Source organism: Macrotis lagotis, chromosome 1, assembly GCF_037893015.1.
Source record: "Macrotis lagotis isolate mMagLag1 chromosome 1, bilby.v1.9.chrom.fasta, whole genome shotgun sequence".
NCBI classification, from domain to species: domain Eukaryota; kingdom Metazoa; phylum Chordata; class Mammalia; order Peramelemorphia; family Peramelidae; genus Macrotis; species Macrotis lagotis.
The window spans coordinates 634,341,380-634,356,265 of NC_133658.1; the positions used below are offsets into that span (position 1 = coordinate 634,341,380).

Consider the following 14,886-nt stretch of genomic DNA (forward strand, 5'->3'; position numbering starts at 1 on the left):
TAACCTCTTTAGGACATAGTTTCCTCAGGACATGGTTTTCCTTAGGACATAGTGTTGAACTAAATGAAGTCTTACATTCAATTCAAGTCAAATCTGTGATAACTCATGAGGTCAAGGCTGCTTCTGAGATCAAAATGAATACAGAATCTACAAAACATATTAAATCTACTGGCTGAAGGCAGCAAGGGAATAAATAAAATATCTATTGGTAGAAAACACAAATCTTATCAGCTTATAAAATGACACTCAAAAGCTATTATTGGTAAATCGATGCCCACCTGAAAGCTTTCAAGTGGTGACAGTACTCCCTTCTTTATAACATTTTTCAAAGTCTCTTCTGACGTTCCCTTTTTTAAAAATCAGCATTTTTAAGGTCCTTAAATAATACGAGGCCCTTTTTCTCTAGCTCACTTTTATTTGGTTATCTTTTTAGGTGCACTAAAGATTGAGTTTACAATAAACTGAACAGACAGCATACAAAAGGCTTTTAGAACTATACCATATGGTCTAGGGAAAGGAACAATCTGGACTATCCCCATTTCAATCTGCAGCCTTGTCCACCTCTATAACACATTATAGTGCTGTAATAAAATATTAAGATAGAAATGCAAAAGTGAAAATAATCTATCTTTAGCATTACCAGGCAACTGCACTTCCTAAAATTTACTAATAAATTTAATAAGTCTATACTTTAATTTATATTCTGGGATTTTTGGTATGCAGCACCAGACACAGGAACTTGGGCCCCTATTCATTGGAAACAATATTTCGGCAGGAATATGTGTGGGTATTCAACTTATGCTTCAGAAATTTAAAAAAAAACAGTTTTACATGGGGCATATTGGCAGGGGTTTATGTAACAGATGACACATTCTTGGAAATCAAATAAAAGCAATAGGGAAATACCCATTGTTGCCTAGTGAAGGCCTAATCACATGGACACAGCTGGAACCAATGTAGATCATTCATTAATAAAATTGTATTGTAGTACCCAGTTTTTGATGCATTTCAACTGCTGTGATAGCCAAACCATTAATTTATTTGTACTAGTTATATATTAATGGATTGTTTTTAATAGGAAATATGAGAAGATTCAGAGTAAGCAAGAAAAATCCAGCATCAAATGAAAATAATTCAAAATCTAGATGTCATTTTACCTTAAAAATCTACTTATGTCATCAGCAGTCTAAGATATGTAGTGTAAATTTGAAAGAAAGAATTCATATAGGGCTAAGGCTAAAAAGTGAGCAATGTGAAAAGCCATAAAAAATACCTGAAATACATGGGGATGGTATGTTAGTTTGCAGATTAAAACGAGCAGGTATGGGAAGAAATCAGAAAAGTTTTCCAAAATTTTCAAAATTCCTAAAGTTGAATTAACATTAGTCCTTTCACCTAACACTCTGTTCTGAATTTGACACAAAACTCTTTATCCTGTGCTTAAGAGAAGATGCCTTGCATTTCTGATAGGGTAAATTTAGTAACCATTAATGATTACAGCATCCCACTGCCAACAATTTGATATAAGCCCAAGATATTCTAACAACCCACTCAGGAACTATGCTCTGAAATCTGGAGTCATATTTAAATTAAAAGAAAGGTATAAAATGTTATGCATAATTGTTACTTTTCATTTTGGTGATCTCCTTCAATAGACTTATTGCTCCTATACCTAGTCTGAAAGAACCTATTGAACAATACAGCACATTTCCTTGAAAAAAATTAAATTCCCTATTAAAAACACAAAATACCATAACTAAATTTTCTTTTAAAGAATGAAATTTCTAAATCTGCTATAATATGCTGAAAATTCCACTTCCACCTCTACAATGTTTTGTAGAACCAGATCTAACATTCCGGTTACCAAAAGCCTATCACCTTCAATTTCTGCACACTTATGGTAATAAGAATAACAACAATACACTTGACAAGCTGTGCTGCAAGGTCTTTTGACCCTAAAAGATATATTCTCAATACAGAAACTTGGCCAGGACTTAAGCTAAAGCAATACATTTCAATGATAGTAAAGAAGGCACCAGTGAAGGAAAAGAAAAAGTCTTTAATATTTAATGGGCAGCAAATGAACACGCGTGTATACATACACACATGCCTCAAGTTTATTTGTTTGCTTTGTATTTTGTCCTCTGGTATTTTCAGAACAAACTACTAAAGGACTTTGACACCTTGACAGTATATGTGAAAAGTTGATAGTCTTAGGCTGGACCCAAGAAATGAATGGTTTTCCAAGCATTGTCCTATTTCAGAGACCTAAAATGTTTATCCGGGAACTGCATTAATATAATTTGGGTGATTTCATTCAGCTTCATTTCTACAGCCTTACCAGTTCTGGAAGTTGTATCCTTCTTATAGAATATTTACAAAGGCTTCTAAATGAGAGAAATCTACTTTACATGCACAGTTTTTTTAATTCTTTTTTTTTGTTGTTGTTTTTGTTTTTGCTTTTAAAGGCACTAATGGGGTGATGAAGGGACGGGGGGAAGGAAAACCCTAGTATTTATTTAATGTGTTTTGAGCATACAAAACAACTTGAATATTTCTGTTTGTTTTCTTAAAATAATTAGCCAATATGTTGTTGAACCTGTCTTTAAAATAAGAGAAAAATAACAGGTGAGTTTATTTAATATAGACTACTGATTTATCTGTGGTTTTTAAAATCTATTTGATGATTTTTAAAAGATTTTCTGAATTAAAAATAAAGCTAGAAAAAAAGTTGTTAGACTAGAAACATTCATCTTAATGTATCTATGGTAGATATATTTCTCAGAATATATGGCATGTAAAACTGTTTCACATTAATAATTCTAACACGAACCACTGTTTACTTTCTTTTCAGTCACATTTGTTACACTGTTACAAAAATACAAGAGTATTTCCTACTAAAGTAATTTTCATTATTGCCAAAAACCATTGACAATTTTAAAAATAAAACTCAGTCAAAACAATATCAATCTTTCATTTCTAAAAAAAAAGATTTGATTCTCCTTATTTAGGTATTCTTTTAACTACCAAAACGTTAATTTTAAAATATATCTCTGAAAAAAGCAACACTCATGAGGAAATAATTTTCGCTTAATAAAACAAAACACATTTATATTTTGATTAACATTCTAAGAAATTTCATAGAATGCTTACTGATACTGAAATTGTAGTCTGTGTTCTCTAAACCATCTCCAATCTCACATTTTTACATCCCTTCAGGATAGTATTGGTTGTAGCTGGTTATTAAGGAGACTTGGTGACTTAAATATTATACTACATTACATTTGAATTATAAGAAAAAAATACTCTTTAGAAGACATATTCTTTGACTTAAGATTACCTGCTTATCCACTAGATATTTATCTCCTGCCTTGAATATAATTAAGTCTTTAAGGATGTGTTAACTCTGAACTATAATTTAGAAAAAAAAATTTTAAATGATTTTGTGGACCCTTTGACAGAATTGTTTGCATAAAAGTTATATAGTTCATACAAATAACACTCAAAATCTTCAGTTCAAATTAGGAGATGTGAGGTAGACAAGATGTCTACCAATCAAAATGTCTGTCATGGAACTATTATCATCAAAGTCAACAATACTCAGAGAGAATGTTCAAAGAAATTCCAGGCAAAGCATTGGCAGGGAAGGAGCTTTGTAAGAGAGCTCTTAACTCTGAATAAGCTGGAAAAGGCAGAATTTAGCACAATCTTCTTCAAGAAACAATGTAAAGGCAATTTGCCATTTACTAAATGTGGAAGTTGTGTAGAGGATGATGTTTCTATTTAAGAAAATACTTTATTTGACGGTTGTGGTCTGAGTGAAGAAAGAGAGGGAGACAAGCAGGAACAGAACTGGGAGAAGTAGGCGAGACGGAGGCTGCTAGCCGTTAGTGATGCTGTGAGGGTAGACCCCTCTGCCTAGGAAAACTGTTGCCAGAACTGGGCTGCACAAAACATTTTGGCTGCCAGCCTATAGCAGCACCAGGCTGTTTTTGATTTTTGTGCTAGACTCCCTCAATTGAGACAGTGTGGGATTGTCACTTTGATGCACATAAAGAACAAAGAATAATGTAATATAGGGGGTGGGGTGGATTTCCCCCACCCCACTTTAAAGCCAGGTTAGCATTTGTTTTCTGTGACAGGTCTTGAAAGACCCAAAAGTACAAGTTATTCTGAAGAATACATCCATTTCCTTAAGAAATTAATGCAAGTAAAAATTTATTTTGTAATCATTGCTGAAATCAATGTTTAAAAAAACTCACTCATAAAATCAATTCACATCATTCAGCGACATGTTCCCAGGAACATTTACAATCACATCATGTTATTTTAAATCAGAGAACATAGAGAAAGGGAGAGATGTAAAAATATACCCCCCCCAAAATAAAAGAATAGGGGAATATCATCAAGAAAGAGTCATTAGGATGAAATTCGTTGATGATTATATCAGTATTAGTTCTGACTCTGATTCCCCAAAATCTAAGATGAGAGGATATTAGAAGGTGCATGTTTTAGACCCTTCACAAGGAAAACAGAAAACTGATAAAAGGGCAAAACTGTTGAAAAGGAATAAACCACAAATTATCTAGAAAGTTGCCACAGACATAAACAGGAAAACCAAGTCCTCTCTCCTACCCAATTTTATAACAAAAATAAGTGAATATTACAAAAAATAAGAGAATCGGGTTTGTGCTGTTGCATGCTTCACCTAAATAAACTAACTTGTCTCTGGTGACAAAGAAATACCCACATGTCATTAGCTCCTGGTAGGTGTAAGTCTCTCCCTCTCTAATACACAAGACAGGTGTGGATATAGGTCCATTTTCTATAAACCAAATGAAAAGAAAGCAAGCCTACATCTCCCGCTGGCATATTTTACACTAAGCTCAGCACCATCCAGGAGCAGTATGTTTCTCACTGCCAATCAGAGAAAAGTTGTGAAACTAATAAAGCCATGATGAATACCACCAAAGGCCTACTCATCCCTTCCTCCTGCATCTCCACTGAATGAGCTGTTAAAAGGAGACCAACGGCTGTTACAGAAATAGCAAAAAAACTAAAGAACTTGCATCAGATGTTACACGGAGCATTTACCACCTGAGCCCATCTAATTTCCGACAAAATGATCTCCTGCCCAGCTTTGTACATGGTTACAGAGTCTGATAGCAAGGCATGATCAGAGTGGGAAGGGGAAGGGAAAGGAGGAAGCTCTATAAGAACAAAGTGAGAATAGTGTCTAAACTTCAAACAAGAAACATAACTTCTCTTACCATTCGAAGTAGTGCCAGGGTATGACACTTCAGGATGACAGAAGCTGTGGGAGAGGTTTCAGGGAAGAGGGTTTTACTTTGTGTGGCAAGGAAAGTCCACCATACAATTAAAGAATGTACTATTTTGTTCCACACTGTTCTCCTCTTACATTTTCCTTTCTTTTCATCTAGGAAATGCTGCTGATGCTATTACAGTTCATGCCATTGATAGTTCTAGGCAGGGTATTCATTTATTGCCAAAGTGGTTGGGAGAATGATGTCTGGCTGGCTTTAGTTCAATAAGGAGTATGAGGCAAAATCAGGAGTAGAAGAAAAAAGAATAAAAGGTATACAAGCAGGGCAATATCCACTTTTGCTGCTTACTTCTAGTTCCTGATAAAATGCATGGGATTCAGAGCAAAGCAAGCTGAAATAACTCAATTACAAAGAAGATTATAAAGCAGTTAAATGTGTATAATTTGGCTGATAACTGAGGAACAACATACGAAGTGACCATAATTCTCCAAGATATGTATATGGAGGTGAGTGAGACAGAGGGAATATTTATCTGAAAAAGATTTGAAAATATATGGTAGTAATTTTTTAAAAAGGAGACAGGGAAAAAAGATGTGGCTATGAAGATGAGAGAAAACCAGTTTCAAACTGACAAAGGTCTATTTTCTTCTCTGGATCATTTCTCACCTAACTCAAACAGGAGCAAACAGCTCTATAATGGGGAACAATCACTGAACTGAAGTAAGCTAGAGTATAGACTTGTCTAATTCAATTTCATAAACATTTATCAGGCTGCTAACATGTGCAGTTCTAAGTCCTGAAAGAAATACAAAGGTAAATAGGAGATGGTCTGAACCCTCGAGGAGGGTCAAATCTAATGCAAAAGTTTACTAAAAAATATTGATAAGCATTATGCTTACCTGATAATATACACTATAGGTCCCTAGGCAAACACAGGGAATGGATTGAGTTTTCCATCATGTCCTAGGGGAAAAGAGGGAAAGAAGTCTAGAGAGTTAGGAGAAAGACCCAGAGAGTAATAAGGAAGGGAATGGGGTCAGTCTGGGAATATTCCTTCAAATGGGGGGGGGTGTTCCAGAAGAAGTGACCAATCAGAGGAAGGAACCAGAGGGGAGACAGGATCTTCCAAGGGGAGCAGGCTGATCACAGTGGAGAAAAAGGCTTAGAGAATCAAGCTCGGAGCCCAGAGGGGAATGAAGGAGTAAACACAGCTGGCTTGGGCACTTTCCTAAAAATGGAGGACCAGATGATCATTTTTTTTTTGATCCAAACCTATGATTTCATTGGTGTAGGAAATTCCTGGTGAGAAAACTACCACTTCCAAGGCAAATTAACAACTGTTCTGTAATTTAAAGTTACAGTATCTTGGAAGATCCCTGAGGCACTGAAGATAAGTAACTTTCCCAAGGTCACAGGAAGCAAACCTACATATTCCTTCTATCTAATGTCCCTCTCTGGCTGCTAAGATGACAACCTTTGCCCTTCCTAATCTAACATAGAACAGTTATGTTTATTAGAGTGAGGGGAGTGTTGGGCAAAACTTCCTTCTCATTTGCCTTTACCAGAACCATTTCACGCCATGGCTAGATTTCATCAGAAATAGAACTTTGTGGGGCGGCTAGGTGGCGCAGTGGATAGAGCACTGGCCCTGGATTCAGGAGAACCTGAGTTCAAATCCGGCCTCAGGAACTTAATAATTACCTAGCTGTGTAGCCATGGGCAAGCCACTTAACCCCATTGCCTTGCAAAAAAAAAAAAAAAAAAAAAAACTAAAAGAAACAGAACTTTGGGGGCTGATCTAGATGCTGTGGGCATCCTTGGTCCTTGAGTACATTTTTTTTTCTTCCTGTATCAGTGAGGCATCTTGGCACTCCAGCAATGCTAGGCAAAGCACCAGGATATGTCAGTGGGACTTTTCCACTCAAGGAGGACAAGTTCAGCTTGCCACCCACTGGAAATGTCATGCTGTTCCGCTAGTACTCCTATTCCATTTTTCTCCTACTCAATTTTATAGCAAAAATAAGAGAGCCTTGAGTTGACCAGCTGCTGCCAGAATTGCTTTCCCAGGGTGCAGGTCCCTCTCTAAGGGTGGTCTGAGATGGGTGGCATTACTGCATTGTATGCCTTGGGTACTCATCTATGCCACTCCAGATTTAGGGATCTGCACTCTATTGGTGGAGGGCAACAGAGACCATCGTCTATCCCTTCGGAATGGCCTCAGCTATCCCTCAGGACCAAATGACACATGTTCAACAGCTGATCACATGCAACTCTTTCCCACTTCAGTTTTTGAAGTTCTCACTTGAATACACCGGGCTGCCTTGCAGTTTCCAGATACGTGTCTTAAATAGATCTCTAAATGATCCCTTCTAGCTCTAAATTCTATGATCCTATAAATGAGAAAGGTAAAAATTTTCACCTTTTTTCATGATGCTCTTTCCAGTCTTCTCAATTCTTGCATGTTGCCTAGACTAGCAAGTCAGTTTCTTATTATCTCTAAGATGAAAAACAAAATGCTCAGTTTGGCATTTAAACCCTCTACAATCTAGGTACTTCTTGCCTTTCTCCTCTTATCGTAAATGACTCCCCATCCACAAGCCCTCATTTCTCAGCTTAACAGGTCTACTCATTGCTCTCTGTACACACAACCACCTCTCTGCCTTTACACAAGTGGTCCCCAAATTTGGAATGCTCCCTAGCTCACCTCTACCTCTTAGAATCCCTAGCTTCAAGCTCAAGTGCTATTTCCTACATATGGTCTTTTGATTCCCGTCCTTTAATTATTGACATGCCCTCTCTTTTAAAATTACCCTTCCTTGTTTATAGGATGTCTCTCACAATGTACAATGGCACTCCTGGGGCAGGAACAGTTTTATTTTTGGTTTTCTGCCCCCAGGTGTTTAATACAGTATACCTTCCATGCTGAAGGTGTTTAATAAATAATTAATTCAAATTTAAATGAATGATAATTTCACAAAATCTCTGTTGGTCAACAAATAATTATTAAGCATGCTATCTTGTGCCAGCTTTGGTGATAACTGCTAGGGATATGAAGAAAGGTGAGAGACAGTCGCAGCTCTCAAGGAGTTCCCAGTCCAAGGGAAGAGACCACAACAACTGCACAAAGAAGGTATGGGATAAATTGGAAATAATTGACATAAGGAAGGTACTAATTGAGGATAGGAAAGGTTTGCTGAGATGGATAAGATCTTCATTGGGACCTAAAGGAAGTCAGGAAAGCCAAGAAGCAGAAATGAGGAAAGGAAGCATTTCAGGTAAAAGGGACAGCCACTAAAAATGCCTGGGGTCAGGAGATGGAGGGTCCTGTCTGAGGAAAAGCATGGAGGCCAATGTCACTGGATTGGAAGGGAGGGCCCAGGAGGAGAAAGGTGTATGAGGTATTAGAAGACTGAAAAAGTTGAAGGGAAGGGGAAAAGGTCATGAAGGGCTTTGAATATCAAATACAGGATTCATATTTGATCTGGAGGTTACAGAGAGTAAGTAGGGTTAATTGAGTGGGGAATGTCATTTTGTTGTGGTGGTTCAATCATTTCAGTAATATCTGACTCTTCATGATCCCATTTGGGTTTTTCTTGGCTAAGATATTTGAATGATTTGCCATTTCTCCAGCTCATTTATAGATGAGGAAACTGAGGTAAATAGGGGGAAGTGACTTGCTCAAGGTCACACATCTAGTAAATATCTTAGCCTGGATTTGAACTCAGGTCTTCCTGACTCCAGGCTGGTTGCTCTATTCACCATGCTACCTAACTGCCCAGCATGACACAGATTTTATGTGTTTCACAGTCTTTTAAAAATTCTACTAAAGTATTTCTTTATTACTGTATCAATAATTGGTTTCTAATCTACCAGAAAGTTATCCTTCTCTGAGCTGACAAGACATTAACAGCAGCCATTTAAAACATTTTTTAACAATGTCACTTATCACTGTTTAAAATAGAATATTTTAAATATGGAAAATAATATTAACTATGATATCCACCTTATTTATTTTCATCCAAAAACACCATTGCTATTCAGTAGTTTTTCAACTGTGCTCAACTCTTTGCAAGCTTATTTGGGGAGTTTACTTGGTTAAGATACATTTCTCCAGTTCATTTTATAGAGGAAGAAACCGAGGCAACCAGGGTTAAGTGACTTTCCTAGCGTCACAGAGCTAATAATGTGTGAGGCTGTATTTGAACTCAGGTCTGCCTAACCCCAGGCTTAGCTCTTTATCCACTACACCACCTCATTTCCCTATGTAACAATTAGTAATTGCTAATCATAATACTCCTATTCCATCTTTCTAACTATACTTATTAATAGATCCAAAGAGACAAGAAAATGAATAAGCCTCCCCAAATATGGACTCTTATTAAAATGCTAATTTTAACATACAATATCCATTCATCCAGATTTTAGGGTTTATCCCTATATTTGTCATCAGATCCTCATAGAATAACACATTGGTTTTATGCCCAATATTAAAAAACTTCATGAAAGAATGGATCTAAACTTATCTATTTGGGGGCTTCTGCTGTATCTAGCAAAGTTCTTAGACAACAGGTAACTAACAAAAGTTAGTTAGTTAGTGATAACATAGGAACTAAGTTGTTATTCCAGTCGATTGGGAAGAGGTCACCATAATATTACAATTTGATTTTATGCAATCATCTTTACAAAGGGTTAATATGACAACTGTCTTATTGAATAGCAGTTCTTCATACTACATTACTCAATGTTCTTTATTCAAAGGAACCACTTTTTTTGCCTGAGTTTAGTTCAAGACAAATATTTTTTGTACTGATAAACAGTATGTGTTTTCTAATATTGAAGGGAAAGAGGAATCATGACCCTTAAATGTGTTTGCTTTTTGTCTTAACTACAAGGAAACTTTAAATTATATTTATGCTCATTCCAATTACCTCAAAGAATCTGTTCCACTTTCTCCCTGGAATGACTAGCATTGCTTTACATTCTAATTTGGAAGTCATCTCAAGACATATCAGAGGTATAGGAATACTTTTCCTTAACATAATAATTCTCAAATTAAAAAAAATAAACTGTACTTTCTCTTTTATTTTTCAGTGTGGCAATAGGGTTAAGTGACTGAGGTCACACAGCTCAAGCGTCTGAGGTCAAATTTGTACTCAGGTGCTCCTGATTCCAGGGCTGGTGCTCTATCGACTGTGCCATACAGTTGCCTCTTGTATATTCTCAAGAATTATGTATTTTAGTAGAAATAAAATATATTCCATTAACTTGTCAACTATGCCTCTTCCCCTTTTTATTTTATGCTAGGGATTATAGCTTGGATTAGTCTTAGATATAACAGGTTATAATTTAGGTATAACTCCAAGGGAGTCTTTGGGGAAGGAAAGAGGAAAAATCTATGTAAAATTCTGAATAATAACAGTACCAAATGCAGATTGAAAGGTTGTTCCACATACCCACAAATAGGATAACATTCAGAAATGTTGGCAAATTAATCAAAGTAATCAAAGGATTCTGAACCAGCATAAACTATTTTCAAGAGTTCATCATTTGATGAACATTATCTATTCTTCATGCCACCACTACTTCACTCCAATCCACTTCACCCTACAGTAGCCCCTTTCACCTGAACATCCTCCATTTAATACTTTTCTTCCTCCTAATCCTCTGTAACCTCCAGGGATTACGGTATTGAATGTGTTAAGAAATCAATTCTCCCATCTACTGCAAACCCAATTAACTGAACATATTCCTGTTGCTAAAGAAACACTTGGCTAGTTTCCTCCATTCAACACCATTTTGAAACAATTGGTCATTTCCAGGACCCAATTCCATCTTGCCAGGACAAGATCACCTCCATGATGAATCTAATGAAGGATGGGAGGATGGCCAACTGATATGAACATCTTGTCCACATGATTATTTGTTTTAATCTTTAGCTTCTTTTAGGTTTCAATTTCTTTTAACCAACAAAATGTCAACAAATTATAGTGATAATCCCTTCTGTGTTACCTTGATTGTGAAAGCAACATGTTAATTTAAAAGTAGGCCCTCTTAAATATTTTGGGTGGAAGGGAATCTTTGGATAATCAAATTGCTAAAGGCTACCCCATGAACTTGTGAACAATAGGTGACTGGCTGTCTTGTTCTCTTTTCCCCATACCCAGAAGGATACAGATATTGTAATGTGTTGCATTAAAGAACTGAATGTGCAAATATATTAGTTTAGACTTTTCTTATTGAAATATGTATAATTATTATGAGACTTAAAAATGAAAAATCAGGAACTAGAGCTAGAGGGAAACTAAAGAAATTCTAGAAACAGTAGAGAATTTTTAGTGATATAAAGTTTGTAAGGTGAAATAGTCACTGATAATGATCATTAAGTTATAATTATCTTGTATACACTGATCTAGGTGCATGGTATATCCCCCCAATAACTCATAAGAACATAAGCTTAGGGCAGCTAGGTAACACAGTGGAGAGAGCGCCGGTCCTGGAGGCAGGAGGACCCAAAGTTCAAATCCAGCCTCAGACCACTGATATGTAGCACCTGTGTAATACTGGGTAAGTCACTTAACCCAGATAACCTCACCCCAAAATAAATAAATAAATGACCATTTAAAACAAAAAACTATAAGCTCCCTGGGTAGGGAGAGTATTTCATTTCTTTTTCATTTCTTCCCTCTACAATTAAGAGCATATATTTTTTCTTAATGTTTGTTTTTTAATTTGAATGCAAGGAAATTTGGGGAGAGGATTAAACCTATAGACAGTGACAGCAAACCAGTCATAAAAAATGCTATTTAGTAAAGTAAGATTCATTTTTAGGAGTTTACTCCTTATTTTCTATTCAAAAAGGACCTACAACTGCATCTATCAAATGCACCTGCTACCCTCAGCCTACAAAAATCAACAGAAAGAGAAATCTGATAAAAATATGCTCCACTCCCACAAACATTATGCCCAAGATTCAAGTGTTCTAGTGGGCATAAACCTAACACAAATACATTAAAAAAAAACACAGTGTTCAAAATATGAGCTCATATCCTAGGTATTGCTAATAATTCCGACAAGAAAGAGCAAATGAAAAACACTTCTAATGCTTCAGGATCTTTTATCTTATTCATTAACTAAAGTTGACAGAAAGTATAAAAATTAGCATATTTAAAAAAATAATGAATAGGAGAAAAACAAAAAACCCCCAGGAAAAAAATGCAAAGGTATAATTTGATAGGGAGATAAGGTATGCAGGAATTCAGTGGATCTTACAGATTGTGGAACCCTATTAATTTGACAGAAACATCACAGAATAAAGAGAAAGGGGATGAAATATTCCATTTCATACATATAGCAGAAGCTGTTAAGAGTCTTATACAAGTACTAGATGAGGCCATCAGGGTCTCCTTACCATCAGTTTTATCAGCTTTTACTTTTATGTTAGTAACTGTGCAAATGAATTAATGATTCTTTAAGGAAGTGACATAAATATGTGAGACTTAAAGTCATTACCAAAAAAGATAAATATAAATAGCATCTCAGAATTATATCCACAGGGTCAACTAGACCAACAACCTCACGTTACAAAGGATATCTGAGGGCAGTTAGGTGATGTGGTGAAGAGAGTACCAGCCCTGGAGTCAGGAGGACCTAAGTTCAAATCTGACTCAGACACTTAAAACTTATTTATCTATGTAACCTTGGGCAAGTCACTTAAACTCACTGCCTTGCAACAAAACAAAGGACATCTAGTTCAACACAACTTCACATTACAGGAAAGTCTACTGAGCTCTGGCGAGAATGTATGGTTTGTCCAAGGTCACACAAAGGAGTAGGATTTATATCTAAGTCCTCTGACTCTACATCCAGTATTCTTTCCACAGCACTACACTGAATCCTTGACCAAAGATTATGAACAGTTTTTGAAACAAGAAACACAAACAACTGTTAAGCATATAAATAATTGTCCAAATCACAAATAATAAGGGAATGTAAATTAAAATAACTCTGAGGATTCACCTCACCCCTTCAAATTGAAAAAAAAAACCATAAATATGGAAATAGTCAACAGTGAAGGAGGTGAAGAAAGACAGAAATGCTTGAAATTTATCAGTGAAGCTATGAGTTGATCTAACCATCCTAGAATTATACAAGAATTATACTAGAAAAGTCACTTAATTACTTGTTAAATAATATTCTTACTACAAAATCCCATTATTGTTCTTTCATGCCAAAGAGGACAAAGATAAAAATGCCTTATATCATCATCATCATCATCATCATCTTAGTTATGATTTATAGAACTGTGCTAAGGACTTTCAAATATTATCTTATTCAATCCTTATAAAAATCCTGGGAGGTCAATGATACTATTTTCTCAATTTTACAGATGAGAAAACTGATGCAGACCGAGATTAAGTCAAAGGTCTTCTAGCTCTACTTGGATTTCATATAGCAAATAGCATGTATACAGAAATCAACTCTTCACACTGCAGCTTTGGAAAAACTCTATTCCTTCATTTCTGTTTCTCCTGGACTTTCTCATATGTGGTCACTGTCATAGAAAAGTAAAATTTTTCATATAAACAAAAGCAATTTTCAAACATAGAGACCTGAAGTGTATTTAAAAAATATGAACCTATTATGCAAGTGACTGCATTTTATATAATGTAAACATATTTCATTTTTTAAAATATCCATTTCTTATGAGGATCAATTGAAAGAATTGATTTTGGGGGCAGTTGAAGGAAAATCTTGAACCTGAACAAGAAAAAATTAAGAAAGTATATGATGACTGGAAGAGGATTAACCCTTGATCTATTTGACCCCAGAGGGCAGAACCAGGAGTAATGGATGGATGCTGTAGAAAGAAAAATTTAGTTTTGATGCGAAGACAAATTTCTTAATAATGAGAACTATCCAGCAAATAGAATGACCTACCTTGGGAGGTGATGGTCTTCCTTCCTAGGACCTTGCAGGCAGAAGATGGATGATCTTACAATGATATTTTTTCAGTTGTGGGTTGAAATATAGGCTGCTGATCTCTTCCAAATCTGAAATTCTATGATTCTGTAAATATCACAAAAAAATTTTCATTAATTATATTTCCACTAAAAAGAAATAACTATTTTAATGTGGGAATTATTTACTTTTTAATATGGGGGTTATTTCTAACTAGCTATCTCTATATAATCAAAAGCAGTAGAAGAAGGAAGAATAGAAATGAAATGATATAGCATAAATTTTAGCCAACTCTAACCTGGTCTATTTAAATAAGCTACAAATACCAGCCAATGGAAAAATGGATAAAAGAACAGATAATAACACAAACTACCATTATATGCTATGAATCAATTAATTGATTTCTTGCTTGATTAAATAAATTATCACAAGGAAAATGAAGGAAACTGTATACCATTAGCAAACTCTGATCTCATTATCAGGAATAAAGCTGTGTTAGACAAAAGAACAGCTATTTAGAATATTAACTCATTTGTAAAATCTTATAAGGGGAATTATTGAAGATTATATTCAATATTACAACATAGATGGCAAAAAACAGGGTAAAAAATCATGCCCCCCCAAAATTAAGGTTGAAACTGGG

At 35.5% G+C, this 14,886-nt stretch overlaps 1 protein-coding gene across 14 annotated transcripts in view; it reads right to left on the reverse strand.

Annotated features, from left to right (window-relative positions):
* GTDC1 (glycosyltransferase like domain containing 1) overlaps positions 1 to 14,886 on the reverse strand; it is a 671,515-nt gene that overhangs the window by 538,808 nt on the left and 117,821 nt on the right. For all 14 annotated transcript variants that reach the window (XM_074215094.1, XM_074215098.1, XM_074215096.1 and 11 more), the window contains one exon: positions 14,223 to 14,351. The gene's annotated coding sequence lies outside the window, so the exon portion shown is untranslated. The remainder of the gene's footprint in view (positions 1 to 14,222; positions 14,352 to 14,886) is intronic.